Consider the following 13378-nt stretch of genomic DNA (forward strand, 5'->3'; position numbering starts at 1 on the left):
CATTGGTATTTAATCGCAACGATTAGCCAACCTTCGCAATCGTGGTTAGAGATATCGCTAGTCATGCTTCTGTAAAATTAAAGTCCATTTAATCGTGAGTTTTAATGTATTTTCTTTGAATGTTTGTTTCTTTAAGATCTCGTCACGCGATCATTTCGAATTTCAAGAATCTTCACGTGGCTTCGAGGAAGTCTGATCGATTATATCGTGAAGTAAGAAATAAAACGAAATAACCATCTTCGCAATCTTCGCAGTCATGGTTAAAAATGTCACTAGTAGCCATGCTTTTATAAAATCAAGGTTCATTTAAGCGTGGACTTTTGGTATATTTTCTTTGAATATTTGTGTTCCTCTAAGATCTCGTTACGCGATCATTTCGAATTTCAAGAATCTTCACGTGGCTTCGAGGAAGTCTGATCGATTATATCGTGAAATAAGAAATAAAACGAAATAACCATCTTCGCAATCTTCGCAGTCATGGTTAAAAATGTCACTAGTAGCCATGCTTCTATAAAATCACGGTTCATTTAATCGTGGACTTTTGGTATATTTTCTTTGAATATTTGTGTTCCTCTAAGATCTCGTCACGCGATCATTTAGAATTTCACGAATCGGTCGATCGGTATGGTGAAATAAAATTAAATAAAATTAAATAAAATTAAATACCTATCGTTATTTAAAGCCAATCTTCGCAGTCATGGTTAAAAATGTCGTTATTCGTGCTTCTGTAAAATTAAGGTCTATTTAATCGTGGACTTTTGGTATATTTTCTTTGAATATTTTTCCTCCGTGACAATTCGTGCTATCTCGACACAGCTTTTATGGCCATTACACCGCCGCCATCGCGAATTTTTCCAACCCCCCCGAACGTTTCCCCGCGCATAATCCGCTGAATCTCGCGACGTTCATCGATTTCTGGGGAAATTAACGACCAGGATTCCCGCGTTTGCTTTCGCTATCGAGGCTCAGGGTATAAATACTTGCAGACCTGGCTAATAGATAGCACGATTAAGCAGCGGAGCCACGGTTAATTCCTCAAGCAAATGTGTGGCGAGTTCCGGCGCGAGTATAAATCCTGTCCGGGATGTCCGTAAACGCGGGACCGTGCTCGAGATCGGCCGAGACTCGCAGCATTTTTATCGTTTTGCTACTGGTGCTCGCTACGGTTTAGTCGAGAGCGAAACGTCTTCGTTATTCAACCGAATCGCTTAATACCTGGCTTATCGGCGATTTGCCAGCTTAAGCCAGCGCGCGTTCTGCGTTTCGCGATCGATCGAGGCTTTCAAAGCCGCCATTTTTACCCTTTCTTCGACCGAAAATCGCGATTCCATGAATAATAAGGACATCGACTTCTTGATCCGTCTTATCCGTCAGGGACAGAAATTATTTCAAGGCTTTGCCAATCAAGATCGACTTGATGCGATTGGAAGTTAATCGGGGCGCTAATAGTCGCCATTTTTATGTTTTCTTTGATCGAAAATCGCGAATCCCAAAAATTGCGATTACTTCGATAAGACAAACATCGACTTTTCCATCCGTTTTATCCGTCATAGACAGAAATTATTTCAAAACTTTGCCAATCAAGTTCGACTTGATACGATTGGAAGTTAATCGGGGCGCTAATAGTCGCCATTTTTATGTTTTCTTCGATCGAAAATTGCGAATGCCGAAGATTGCAATTTCATGAATAACATAAATATTGACTTCTCAAACCCTTTCATTTGTCAAAGGTAGAAATTATTATAAAGTTTGACTAATTAAGCTCTACGTGGTGCAGTTGTGAATTAATCGGGGTGCTAATAGTCGCCATTTTTATGTTTTCTTCGACTGAAAATCGCCAATCCCAAAGATCACGATTCCTTCAATAATACAAACAATGACTACTCCATTCGTTTTATCCGTCAAAGGCAGAAATTATGCTAAGACTTGGCTAATTAAGCTCTACTTGGTGCGATCGGAAATTAGTCGGGAGGCTAATAGTCGCCATTTTTATACTTTCTTCGACCGAAAATCACGAATCCCAAAGATCGCGATTCCTTCAGTAATACAAGCATCGGCTTCTCTATCCGTTTTATCTATCAAAAGCAGAAATTATTTTAAGGCTTTGCTAATTAAGCTCTACTTGATGCGATTGGAACTTAATCGCGGAGCTAATAGTCGCCATTTCTATGCTTTCTTCGACCGAAAATCGCGAATCCCAAAAATTGCGATTCCTTCAATAATACAAATTTTGATTTCTTCATCCCTTTTATCCATCAAATGCAGAAATTATACTAACGTTTGGCTAATTAAGCTCCACGTGGTGCAATTAGAAATTAATCGAGGAGTTAATAGTCGCCATTTTCATGCTTTCTTCGACCAAAAATCGCAAATCCCAAAAATCGCGATTCCATCAATAATACGAACATCGATTTCTCACTCCCTTTCATTCGTCAAAGCTAGAAATTATTCTAAAGTTTGGCTAATTAAGCTCTACTTGATGCGATTGGAACTTAATCGCGGAGCTAATAGTCGCCATTTCTATGCTTTCTTCGACCGAAAATCGCGAATCCCAAAAATTGCGATTCCTTCAATAATACAAATATTGATTTCTCCGTCCCTTTTATCCATCAAATGCAGAAATTATACTAACGTTTGGCTAATTAAGCTCCACGTGGTGCAATTAGAAATTAATCGAGGAGATAATAGTCGCCATTTTCATGCTTTCTTCGACCAAAAATCGTGATTCCATCAATAATACGAACATCGATTTCTCACTCCCTTTCATTCGTCAAAGGTAGAAATTATTCTAAAGTTTGGCTAATTAAGTTCTACGCGATGTAGTTGGGAATTAATCGGGGAGTTAATAGCCGCCATTTTTATGTTTCTCCCGATTGGAAACTCGGAAGTCGCAATTGCGTGAGTAACAAGAACATCGATTTCTCGATCTATCTCACTCGTTAAAAATGTAAATTATTCAAAGTTTATCTAATCAAGCTGTACGTGATGCGGTTGGGAATTAATCGGCAAGCTAATGACCGCAATTTTTACGCTTCTCGCGATTGGAAACCTGGAAGAAACGATTCTATGAATACTAAAAACATCGATTCTTTGATCTATCTCATTTATTAGGGGAATTAGAAATTACTCTTAATTTTCGTGGTTCTTGTAGTTAAGCTGCACAAAGTTCCAACGTCCGCCATTTTTACGTTTCTCTTGATTGAAGCCGTGGAAGACTCGATTTTTCGTTAGAAATACAAATTAACTACTCGTAATTTTCATGATTTATTTAATTAATTCACACGTGATGTGGTCGGGAATCGATGGAGTATATAAATTCCTCCATTTTCGCGCTTTCTTTCATCGACAATGCAAATAATCGAAATCGAATTAATTCATCAATCTCGATTCAACGAAGACACGAATTATTCCTAATTTTCATAATGTGTTTGATCAAATTAGAAGAAACGGAGACTACAATTTTGGCAACGAGTGCATGAACAAATAAATCATTCTTCATAATTTGGAGCAGATGAAATCTGCAATTTTATTATTCCCAATTTTCATAGTATGTCTCATCAAATTAGGAGAAACAGAGATCACAATTTTGACAACAAGCGTATCGCCAAATAAATAATTCTTCATAGTCTAGAGAAGATGAAATTTGCAATTTTATTTCTCATAATTTTCATAGCGTGTTTCATCAAATTAAGAGAAACAGGGGCCACAATTTTGACAACGAGTATATCGACAAATAAATAATTCTTCGTAGTTCAGAACAGATGAAGTTCGCAATTTTATTACTTCCAATTTTTATAGTATATCTCATCAAATTAGGAGAAACAAGGACCACAATTTTGATAATAAGTGCATCAACAAATAAATAATTCTTCATAGTCTAGAGAAAATAAAATTTGCAATTTTATTACTCATAATTTTCATAGTGTGTCTCATCAAATTAGCAGAAGCAAAGGTCGCAATTTCTACAAGTAAATAATGGTTCACGGCCCAAAGCAGATAAAGCCGCCATTTTTACACCTTCCTCTATCAAATCCTATTGCAATTTTATTACTGATAATTTTCATAGTGTGTCTCATCAAATTAGCAGAAGCAAAGGTCGCAATTTCTACAAGTAAATAATGGTTCACGGCCCAAAGCAGATAAAGCCGCCATTTTTACACCTTCCTCTATCAAATCCTCAACAATTTTGATAATAAGTGCATCGCCAAATAAATAATTCTTCATAGTCTAGAGAAAATAAAATTTGCAATTTTATTACTCATAATTTTCATAGTGTGTCTCATCAAATTAGCAGAAGCAAAGGTCGCAATTTCTACAAGTAAATAATGGTTCACGGCCCAAAGCAGATAAAGCCGCCATTTTTACACCTTCCTCTATCAAATCCTCAAAAATTTTGATAATAAGTGCATCGCCAAATAAATAATTCTTCATAGTCCAAAGCAGATGAAATCTGTAATTTTATTATTCGCAATTTTCTTAGTATGTTTCATCAAATTAGGAGAAACAAAGACCACAATTTTGATAATAAGCGCATCGCTAAATAAATAATTTTTTATAGTCTAGAAAAGATGAAATTTGCAATTTTATTACTCATAATTTTCATAGTGTGTCTCATCAAATTAGCAGAAGCAAAGGTGGCAATTTCTACAAACAAATAATTCTTCATGATCCAAAGCATATGAATCCGCCATTTTTACACCTTCTTCTATCAAATCCTCAAAAATTTTGATAATAAGTGCATCGCCAAATAAATAATTCTCCATAGTCCAAAGCAGATGAAATCTGTAATTTTATTATTCGCAATTTTCATAGTATGTCTCATCAAATTAGGAGAAACAGAGACCACAATTTTGACAACAAGCGTATCGCCAAATAAATAATTCTTCATAGTCTAGAGAAGATAAAATTTGCAATTTTATTACTCATAATTTTCATAGTGTGTCTCATCAAATTAGCAGAAGCAAAGGTAGCAATTTCTACAAACAAATAATTCTTCATGATCCAAAGCATATGAATCCGCCATTTTTACACCTTCTTCTATCATAACCTCAAAACTCACGATTCCAATTAAACGAAGTCCAGCGAATAAGAGTTCCATCGTAATAAAAACAAACGATTACCCAGAACACTCGTCGTTGCCGTGGTTCACCAACCGAACAGCAGAGAATCGATACTAGGAGCGGAAGAAAAAGCTCAGGTGCTAGTTGCCACGAAGTTGGCAGCATGAGGCAAGAGCGATGGTAGTTGGACCCTGTGGTGGGCGTATAGAGTGTTTCAAGGGGCAGGAACGTGCCTGGCATTAATTATTCTTCCCTTTTAACCGTTCTTTTAACTATTTTCGTCATCACGTCCCGATGATCGCGTTCGGTAACCTGCCAGGTCCCTTCCGGCGACTTTCGTGCGGCCCTCCAAAGCCAAGCTTTATCGCTTTCCATCTCGATCATGCTCGTGAAACGCGACCCAAGGGAAAAGGAACGCTACCTACACGTGCACACCTTCCCGACGTTCGAATTTCTCGTTTCGTCACGTGCATCAGATGGTCCCTGTCTATCACGGGTCTCGGGGTCTATCCCCTTGAAGGCTGGCTGTGCGTCACAGCTATCGAAAAACGCGCGAGATTCGAGGGACGAAGAAAGCCGGCGCCAGGCAATTTGAGGAGAAAATTTTCGTCGACCGGAATCGGATTATCCAGTGAATTTCGGATGCTAATTACAAGGCCTGGAGACGAAATTGCATCGGCGAAGCTTATCGGACTAGAAGGCAGCCGCCTCTCGGATTAAAGACTACTGATGGCGGAAAGGGGTGATTAAGTTTCTCGTTAAAGTTCCGCGATACTTTCGCGATGCGGATCTCGCTTTCGCGTTGTTTGCAGCAACGAGCGAGATTGGGTGGTGGTTCGATCGTCAGCCTGGTCTCTTTCCTTTTTCTTCGCAGTTGGATCACGAGGGATGGAGGAGTCGAGGGTAAAAGCATGAGTGACGCGAGCAGGGAACTGCGGGAAACGGTGTCCGTGTAGAGGAGTCTGGGACTCGAGACGCCTCGAGTGTGTCTTTCGATGCTTCTTCGTCGAGTCGAGGACTTCTCGAGTAGTTTAGCTGTTCACCCTAAACGAGATCTCGATCTTCGATCATCGTGTCCTTCTTACGGACGTCTCGTCGCTGAGATCCTCGATTTTCTCGGAAAACAGGGGACGGAAATACTACTCTGGTCACTGCGAGCCCGTGAATGTCGGTCTCGGGGTATCCCGTGATGCACCTGAGCTCTCGTGCAGAGATCCGCGCGCCCTGGTGGAGTTTGGCAGAACGCAGGCTCCATTCTTGGAAGGACAAAGACCGGCACAGAGGGAATTAATTACGGAGTGATAAATTAAAGCACGGTGGCGTATTAACCGCGGGATAATTTCCTCGGCTGGTGGGAGTTTTTAATAGAAAGCCTGGGGAAACGTTTCGGGGTTGAAAAGGCCCGTTCAGACATTCGCGGGTCCCGCTGGATGTACACGCTCTCATCTCGACGCGTCGACCCTTTGTCCGACGAAGCTCCTTGCGATTGTGATGAGAGCGTAAGGCCGAGAGGATTTTAATACTTAAGCTCGACAAAAGGGTTCCCGTCGTCACGGCACTTTAGCTTGCCTGTTAGCAGAACGGTTGGAGAGAATGGCTGACGGACACACTGGCGATGGAAAAAAGAAAGAAGAGACCATCCGAGAGCCTGGAACACCGGTTAGTCTCCCGGCCTTCGCGAGATTATTGGCCTGGGCTCAGGTGTCGTTCGGTTTCACCGTTCACTCGTTTTATTCCACCACAAAGTAGTTCTATTTCGCAATTTCCAGACATTTCTTTTACAATTTCCTACGTTTTCTTAACTCTAAACTGGGTCGTTTCGTGGACAGAAGTGATCTTGATTATGAGTGGAATTATCTTCGACATTTAATTTCTGTGCAGAATTATTAACGTTGTGACTGAAAAATATTATGCAAACAATGTGACACGCGTAAATGTAATGTTGGAAAATTATTCGGTGAGATAGATGTTCACGATCAACACTTACCGCAGTTAGGAGCCGTGGTGGCGCTAGTGAGTTAACGCTCTGCACTCGGCGATCTTTTCGCAATAGAAAAGTAGAAATTCAAAGATTTCCTACTACAAAGCCGACGATATTTTTATAACAGTGAATAAGAAATCGGATAATAATTAACACGTAGAATGTTTCACATTATCTTAAATTTAATATATTAATTAATATCGAGTTTTCTAATTTTATCAAATACTGTTAGAAGATCGCCTCTCGAGTGCGAGGATTTAAATGAAAAATTGTTTTAAGGCCGAGTTAAAATATTTCTTTTTGGACCACGAGAATATTCCACGATCTTCGACTCCGATCCCAATAATTCGTTTACCAAATCTTCGTCTAGGGTTCAAATTCGAAGAAATCTTAAATTTATCAAGTAATATCGGTTTATCAATTAATATCGGTTTTTGTAATTTTATTAAATACTGTCAGAAGATCGGTTTTCGAATGCAAGGGGTAAAATGGAAGATTGTTTTAAGGCTGATTTAAAATATTTCTTTTGGAACCACAGGAATATCCCACGATCTTCATCTCTGGTCCCAATAATTCGTCTACGAAATCTTCATCCAGCGTTCAAATTCCTATAAATTTGTGTCGCGAAGAGTAAAAGGTACACGACGATTAGACGGGATCCAGTGTTAAACGAAGCTATCGCGTCCTCAAAGCCCGCACTCCCGACTTCATCTTATTACACTCAAGCTGATATCGCGGGAGTCAGCCGTGTCACTCGAATCCAGACTTGAAGCACGTGTTCGATAATGTTCGAGCCACGAATTCAATATCGGTCTGCAAGGAGGTCTAGCACCGCGGTGAATTTCAATCAAACGCTACGGCGCGTGACGAGCTCGTTGCGGATGAATAATGGCGCCTGGTCGATCCTTGATCGACGTGGTAAATGTAGCATGTCGCTGGCTCGATCGCTGCTCGATGCCTGTTCCATCCTTAATCGAATTTTTTCTGTTGAGCAACCCATCGAGTTCGTGGAGATTGCTCGTCTCGCGGAGGACCAAATGTTTATTGGCCAAGGTTGATTAACTTCATCGAAATTGCACGAATTTTCGGACTAGGAGTGGAATAATTTCCACTCGGTTATACTTATTCGACGTATAAAATAGATTTTTCTAAGACGCCATGTCGTATATTCATCAATCGTTAAAAATCGTTAGAGATCGTCAGAGATCGTTGGGGATTCTAGGTTAAGATCTAGTTCGGACGACTAAGTGTCCTTTAAATGCAGAATTGGGAATATGACTGACCCCACAGGACTCTTCCAAGTGCTGTCCTCGTGTTCACAAACTTGGAGTAGCCATATCGTATATTAATCAGTCGTTATAGATCGTTAGAGATCCTAGGTTAGGTTCCAGTTCGAACGTCTAAGTGTCCTTTCAATGTAGAATTGAGAATATGATAGACCCTATAGGATACTTCCAAGTCCTGTCCTCGTGTTCACAAACTTGGAGTAGCCATATCGTATATTAATCAGTCGTTATAGATCGTTAGAGATCCTAGGTTAGGTTCCAGTTCGAACGTCTAAGTGTCCTTTCAATGTAGAATTGAGAATATGATAGACCCTATAGGATACTTCCAAGTCCTGTCCTCGTGTACACAAACTTGGAGTAGCCATATCGTATATTAATCAGTCGTTATAGATCGTTAGAGATCCTAGGTTAGGTTCCAGTTCGAACGTCTAAGTGTCCTTTCAATGTAGAATTGAGAATATGATAGACCCTATAGGATACTTTCAAGTCCTGTCCTCGTGTACACAAACTTGGAGTAGCCATATCCTATATCAATCAATCGTTAGAAATTGCTAGAAATCGTTAGAGATCCTAGGTTAGGTTCCAGTTCGAGTGTCTAAGTATCCTTTCAATGTAGAATTGAGAATATGATAGACCCTATAGGATACTTCCAAGTCCTGTCCTCGTGTACACAAACTCGAAGTAATACTTTATAAAGTATCTCCGTGAAAAATGAACAAGGATCAATCAAATCAGACGTGTTCTGACAGATAAAAGATCCGTCTGTGACCTGTCTCATGTATCCACACTGTGCACCAGTCCCCTGTAATCACCAATCACCTATGCCATTCGCGTCTCTTTGAGCCTAAAGAAAATTACAACTCACCTATTCCCATTAAACGAGATAGACGTAAATACTCAGCAATCCAATTAGACCCTGCTCCTATCAATAAACCAATTTAAATGGCGCGGAAACTACAGAGAAAGATACCAAACGGTCGAGATCCTGTCATAAACCTCAACACAGACCTCTCTACCCTGAACATCTTCGATTCTTCCCAAGACCCAGCAAATTTTAAAAAAGACAAAAAGAAAGAGAACAGGAACCAGGGATCAATTCGGAATCTTTCAAAACTGTCAATCCATAGATCTCCAGATCTTCACCTCTCCGAGGCAAGCAAAGACAGATCTGCATAGTGCATGACACTAGTGGTGATAAGCTGCAGGTGCAAAAATAACATAGGAAACTACCATAAAAAGGTACCAAATGGTTAAGATTCTGTCATAGACCTCAGTACAGACCTCTTTACCCTGAACATCTTCGATTCTTCCCAAAACCCAGCAAATTTTAAAACAGACAAAGAGGAAGAGAGCAGGAAACAGGGATCAACTTGGAACCTTTCAAAGATACCAATCCATAGATCTTCAGCGAACCGTTTTACCTCTCCCATGCAAGCAAGGACAGATCTACATAGAGCATGACACCGGTGGCGATAAGCTGGAGCCGCAAAAATAGCATAAATCGCGAACAGAGCAAGGAAACTCGGGCAGAGTCGGGAAGCCGGAAGGCTGGAAACGAAGAGGAAGCGAAGCCGGGGGTTGGTGGCTCTGTTAGCTGGGTGCCAGATACTACACTAAACGCGGCTGCTAGGGCAGACAGAGTAGTAGGACAGACTGGAGCCAGGAATCAGCCGGAGAGGAGCAAGCGTTCTCCGGAACAGTCGGGGTTGCTTGGCCAGCGGCCAGGGTCCTCGGCTGACATCGGACAACTATCTTCCTAATTTACCATCTTTCCCGTGCAGCTTGACCTTCTGATACGGCGTCTCCCGCGCACCCTATTCCAACTTTGTTTGCCGTCCGTCCGATTTTCATTTATTCGACGAAAATCTGATTTATTGTTCCAACGATGCCGCGCGCTCGTAAATTATTGTATTAGATGCTAGCCTCGATGGCTGCCAAACTACCACTGAACACGTCGATACCTGGAATAGTCTACTGGTCGTGTGATATATTAACGCGTCAGTGGGTATCACGGTCGCACGACACGATCGAAATTATTTTAAAAATTCGAGGATTTTCGTGTACGACCGATTTTTATAGGATAATTCGGTTTTATGGGAATTCCAAAATGGAAAATTGGGGTCGATTAACCTTCGGTTTGGGGTTAATTTTCTACCATTAAATTTTGTTCGATAGTTGGACATTTAGATGGATTTGGAGTACTATCAGTGACACCCAATTGCAAATTGGCATCGTACGGCAGTGATTTACGTTTGATCGTCCTGCTTCTCTTTAGTATCGCCAAATTACTTTTCGAATTGCTGTTTTGAAAGTTGGAACACTTGTATCTTTAGAGCAGATTAATTTTACGATCCCAACATATCAATTGGAGCAGTTATGCTCTTTAATGGCTCTTATTTTTCCAAGACGAAATTAATGCGCGTATTAATGACTTGCACAAATTAAATCGACATTAAACCGACATATACTTAATGTTATCTCTTTCGTTAGTTGACTTTTCTATTAATAATTCTAATGCTTTCCAAGTATACTAAGTTACACGACTATTACTCATTTTCTATTTTCCATTCCTGTTTAAAATTTAAATAGAAAAAATTAATTTAGTTATCTAAACGCCATTTTGCACGTACATAAAGCACAATAAATTTCTCTTATCTGCGTTTAGCTATAAAATAAATATCGTATATATTTTTATATTATTTATTTATTGCGCAAACAATATGGCGTGCGTAATAAAAAGAAAATTTCAAGTTAGAATCGGTATAATTAAATAATAACTCAACGATATGTACGATATTCAGGATATACGTTCATCGCAGATACGAGCCGAGGTGGCGCTAGTGAGTTAAGTGCAAAATCGAAAGAAGAAAATTTCAAGTTAGAATCGGTATAATTAAATAATAACTCAACGATATGTACGATATTCAGTATATACGTTCATCGCAGATATGAGCCGCGGTGGCGCTAGTGAGTTAAGTGCAAAATCGTCTTAAGGCTGCTTTGAATTATTTCCCGGCAACAGGGTTAATCTCGGCAGGTAAAATAAAGGTTACACATGTAAAGGGGATTGGCTTATGCGATTAAACGGTTCGAACAAACAAGCTGCAACAACCATAAACCAAGTGGGGCAGAATTTTAATCGCGCGACTGTTCCTGTCCCGATTGCAGCTATTTCGCTGCACAAATTACACAGCGCTGTCGCGTTTCATTTCGTTGTGGACGTTCCATTTCGGAGTATCGTTTCATTATGCTAACGAAATATCGATTATGATAATGCACGGGTCCGATTGGACTGCGTGGGATTACCGTTACGACGAGCATGGAACGCGACCTTGTCGCACGTCTGTTAACGTGTTTGCTCCAAACGTTGTCGCTGATTATACGACCGGTAAGTGAAATCAACTGTGCTTGATCGGAGAAGGTTATGGTTGCGTCTGTGATCGTTTGAAACGATCACTATCGCGATGACTCAGTGTCCATCGACGAGAAAATTGAGTTGTGTCTCTTTGTTTTGACTCCTTGTTATTTTTATTGCATAATCGAAAAGGGATGCTGATAATACATAATTGTACAATTATAATATTGCGTGGGTATAATAATAGGGTAGTATCGTTCTTTGTATATAATTAATTTAATTTTATACCGTGCTTTGTGGTATACAGGGTGTTCAAAAAGTAGGATCCAAGATTTGAAGGCTTTATAGATAATATTGATAATACATAATTGTACAATTATGATATTGCGTGAGTATAATAATAGAGTGGTATAGTTCTTCGTTTATAATTAATTTAATTTTATACCGTGCTTTATGGTATACAGGGTGTTCAAAAAGTAGGATCCAAGATTTGAAGGCTTTATAGATCATACTGATAATACATAATTGTACAATTATAATGTTACGTGGGTATAATAATAGGGTAGTATTGTTCTTTGTATATAATTAATTTAATTTTATACCGTGCTTTATGTTATACAGGGTGTTCAAAAAGTAGGATCCAAGATTTGAAGGCTTTATAGATAATACTGATAATACATAATTTTACAATTATGATATTGCGTGGGTATAATAATAGAGTGGTATAGTTCTTCGTTTATAATTAATTTAATTTTATACCGTGCTTTATGGTATACAGGGTGTTCAAAAAGTAGGATCCAAGATTTGAAGGCTTTATAGATAATACTGATAATACATAATTTTACAATTATGATATTGCGTGGGTATAATAATAGAGTGGTATAGTTCTTCGTTTATAATTAATTTAATTTTATACCGTGCTTTATGGTATACAGGGTGTTCAAAAAGTAGGATCCAAGATTTCAAGGCTTTACAGGTTTTGAGACACTTTATCAGTAAGAATTAAAGTAGTATAATAAAGACATTGGTCAATATTGATTTCGCCAGAGGCAGGCCATTTCCTAATTGCGAGATTAGGTACAAGGTGAACCACTTCGTTCGTTTCTTCATCTTTTGGAAACTCTTTCACGTTTTATCATTCATGACGAAATAATTATTCCTCCAATAATAAAATAAACGCGAATAAACAAGGTAGTTATTCCGTGTACTCGTTGCAGTAATTAAAATAGCATAACGTCGAGATTAATTAGCTTCTTATTTTATACGATTAATGTATTGATAATGGTACTTTCTCTCTACGCATGCTCTTGGTGACACGCTTATGGCTAACTGATTAATCGTCTAATGTCCCGGGAATCCATACCACTTTCCCCACTACCACTATGCAAGCTCGTACTTCCATATATATAACTATAATATAGGTCAATTATGAAATTATTAAACAGTTTAATTATTACGTTATTAAATTGTTAAATTATTAAATAAATTACTAAAATATTAAATAGGTTATTTATTATATGCATAATAATAATCGAACGACTTTCAAATACCAAAGTATTATAGGTCAGTGAATTCACCCTGAGCTATCCATTTAAAAAAAAAAATTAAAAATACAGTTCTATTAAAAAAAAAAAAGAACCAAGGTCACCTAGAAATTTCGGAAGCACGATTGTTATAATTTTGTTAAAATAACTGG

General features: G+C 38.9%; 1 protein-coding gene across 2 annotated transcripts in view; it reads left to right on the forward strand.

Annotated features, from left to right (window-relative positions):
* The window catches only part of LOC108548960 (endothelin-converting enzyme-like 1), a 193008-nt gene that overhangs the window by 93517 nt on the left and 86113 nt on the right, over positions 1–13378 (forward strand). The window lies entirely within an intron of this gene.

The sequence above is a fragment of the Eufriesea mexicana genome, unplaced genomic scaffold (genome assembly GCF_001483705.2).
Source record: "Eufriesea mexicana isolate 0111107269 unplaced genomic scaffold, ASM148370v2 scaffold1653, whole genome shotgun sequence".
Classification (NCBI taxonomy): Eukaryota; Metazoa; Arthropoda; class Insecta; order Hymenoptera; family Apidae; genus Eufriesea; species Eufriesea mexicana.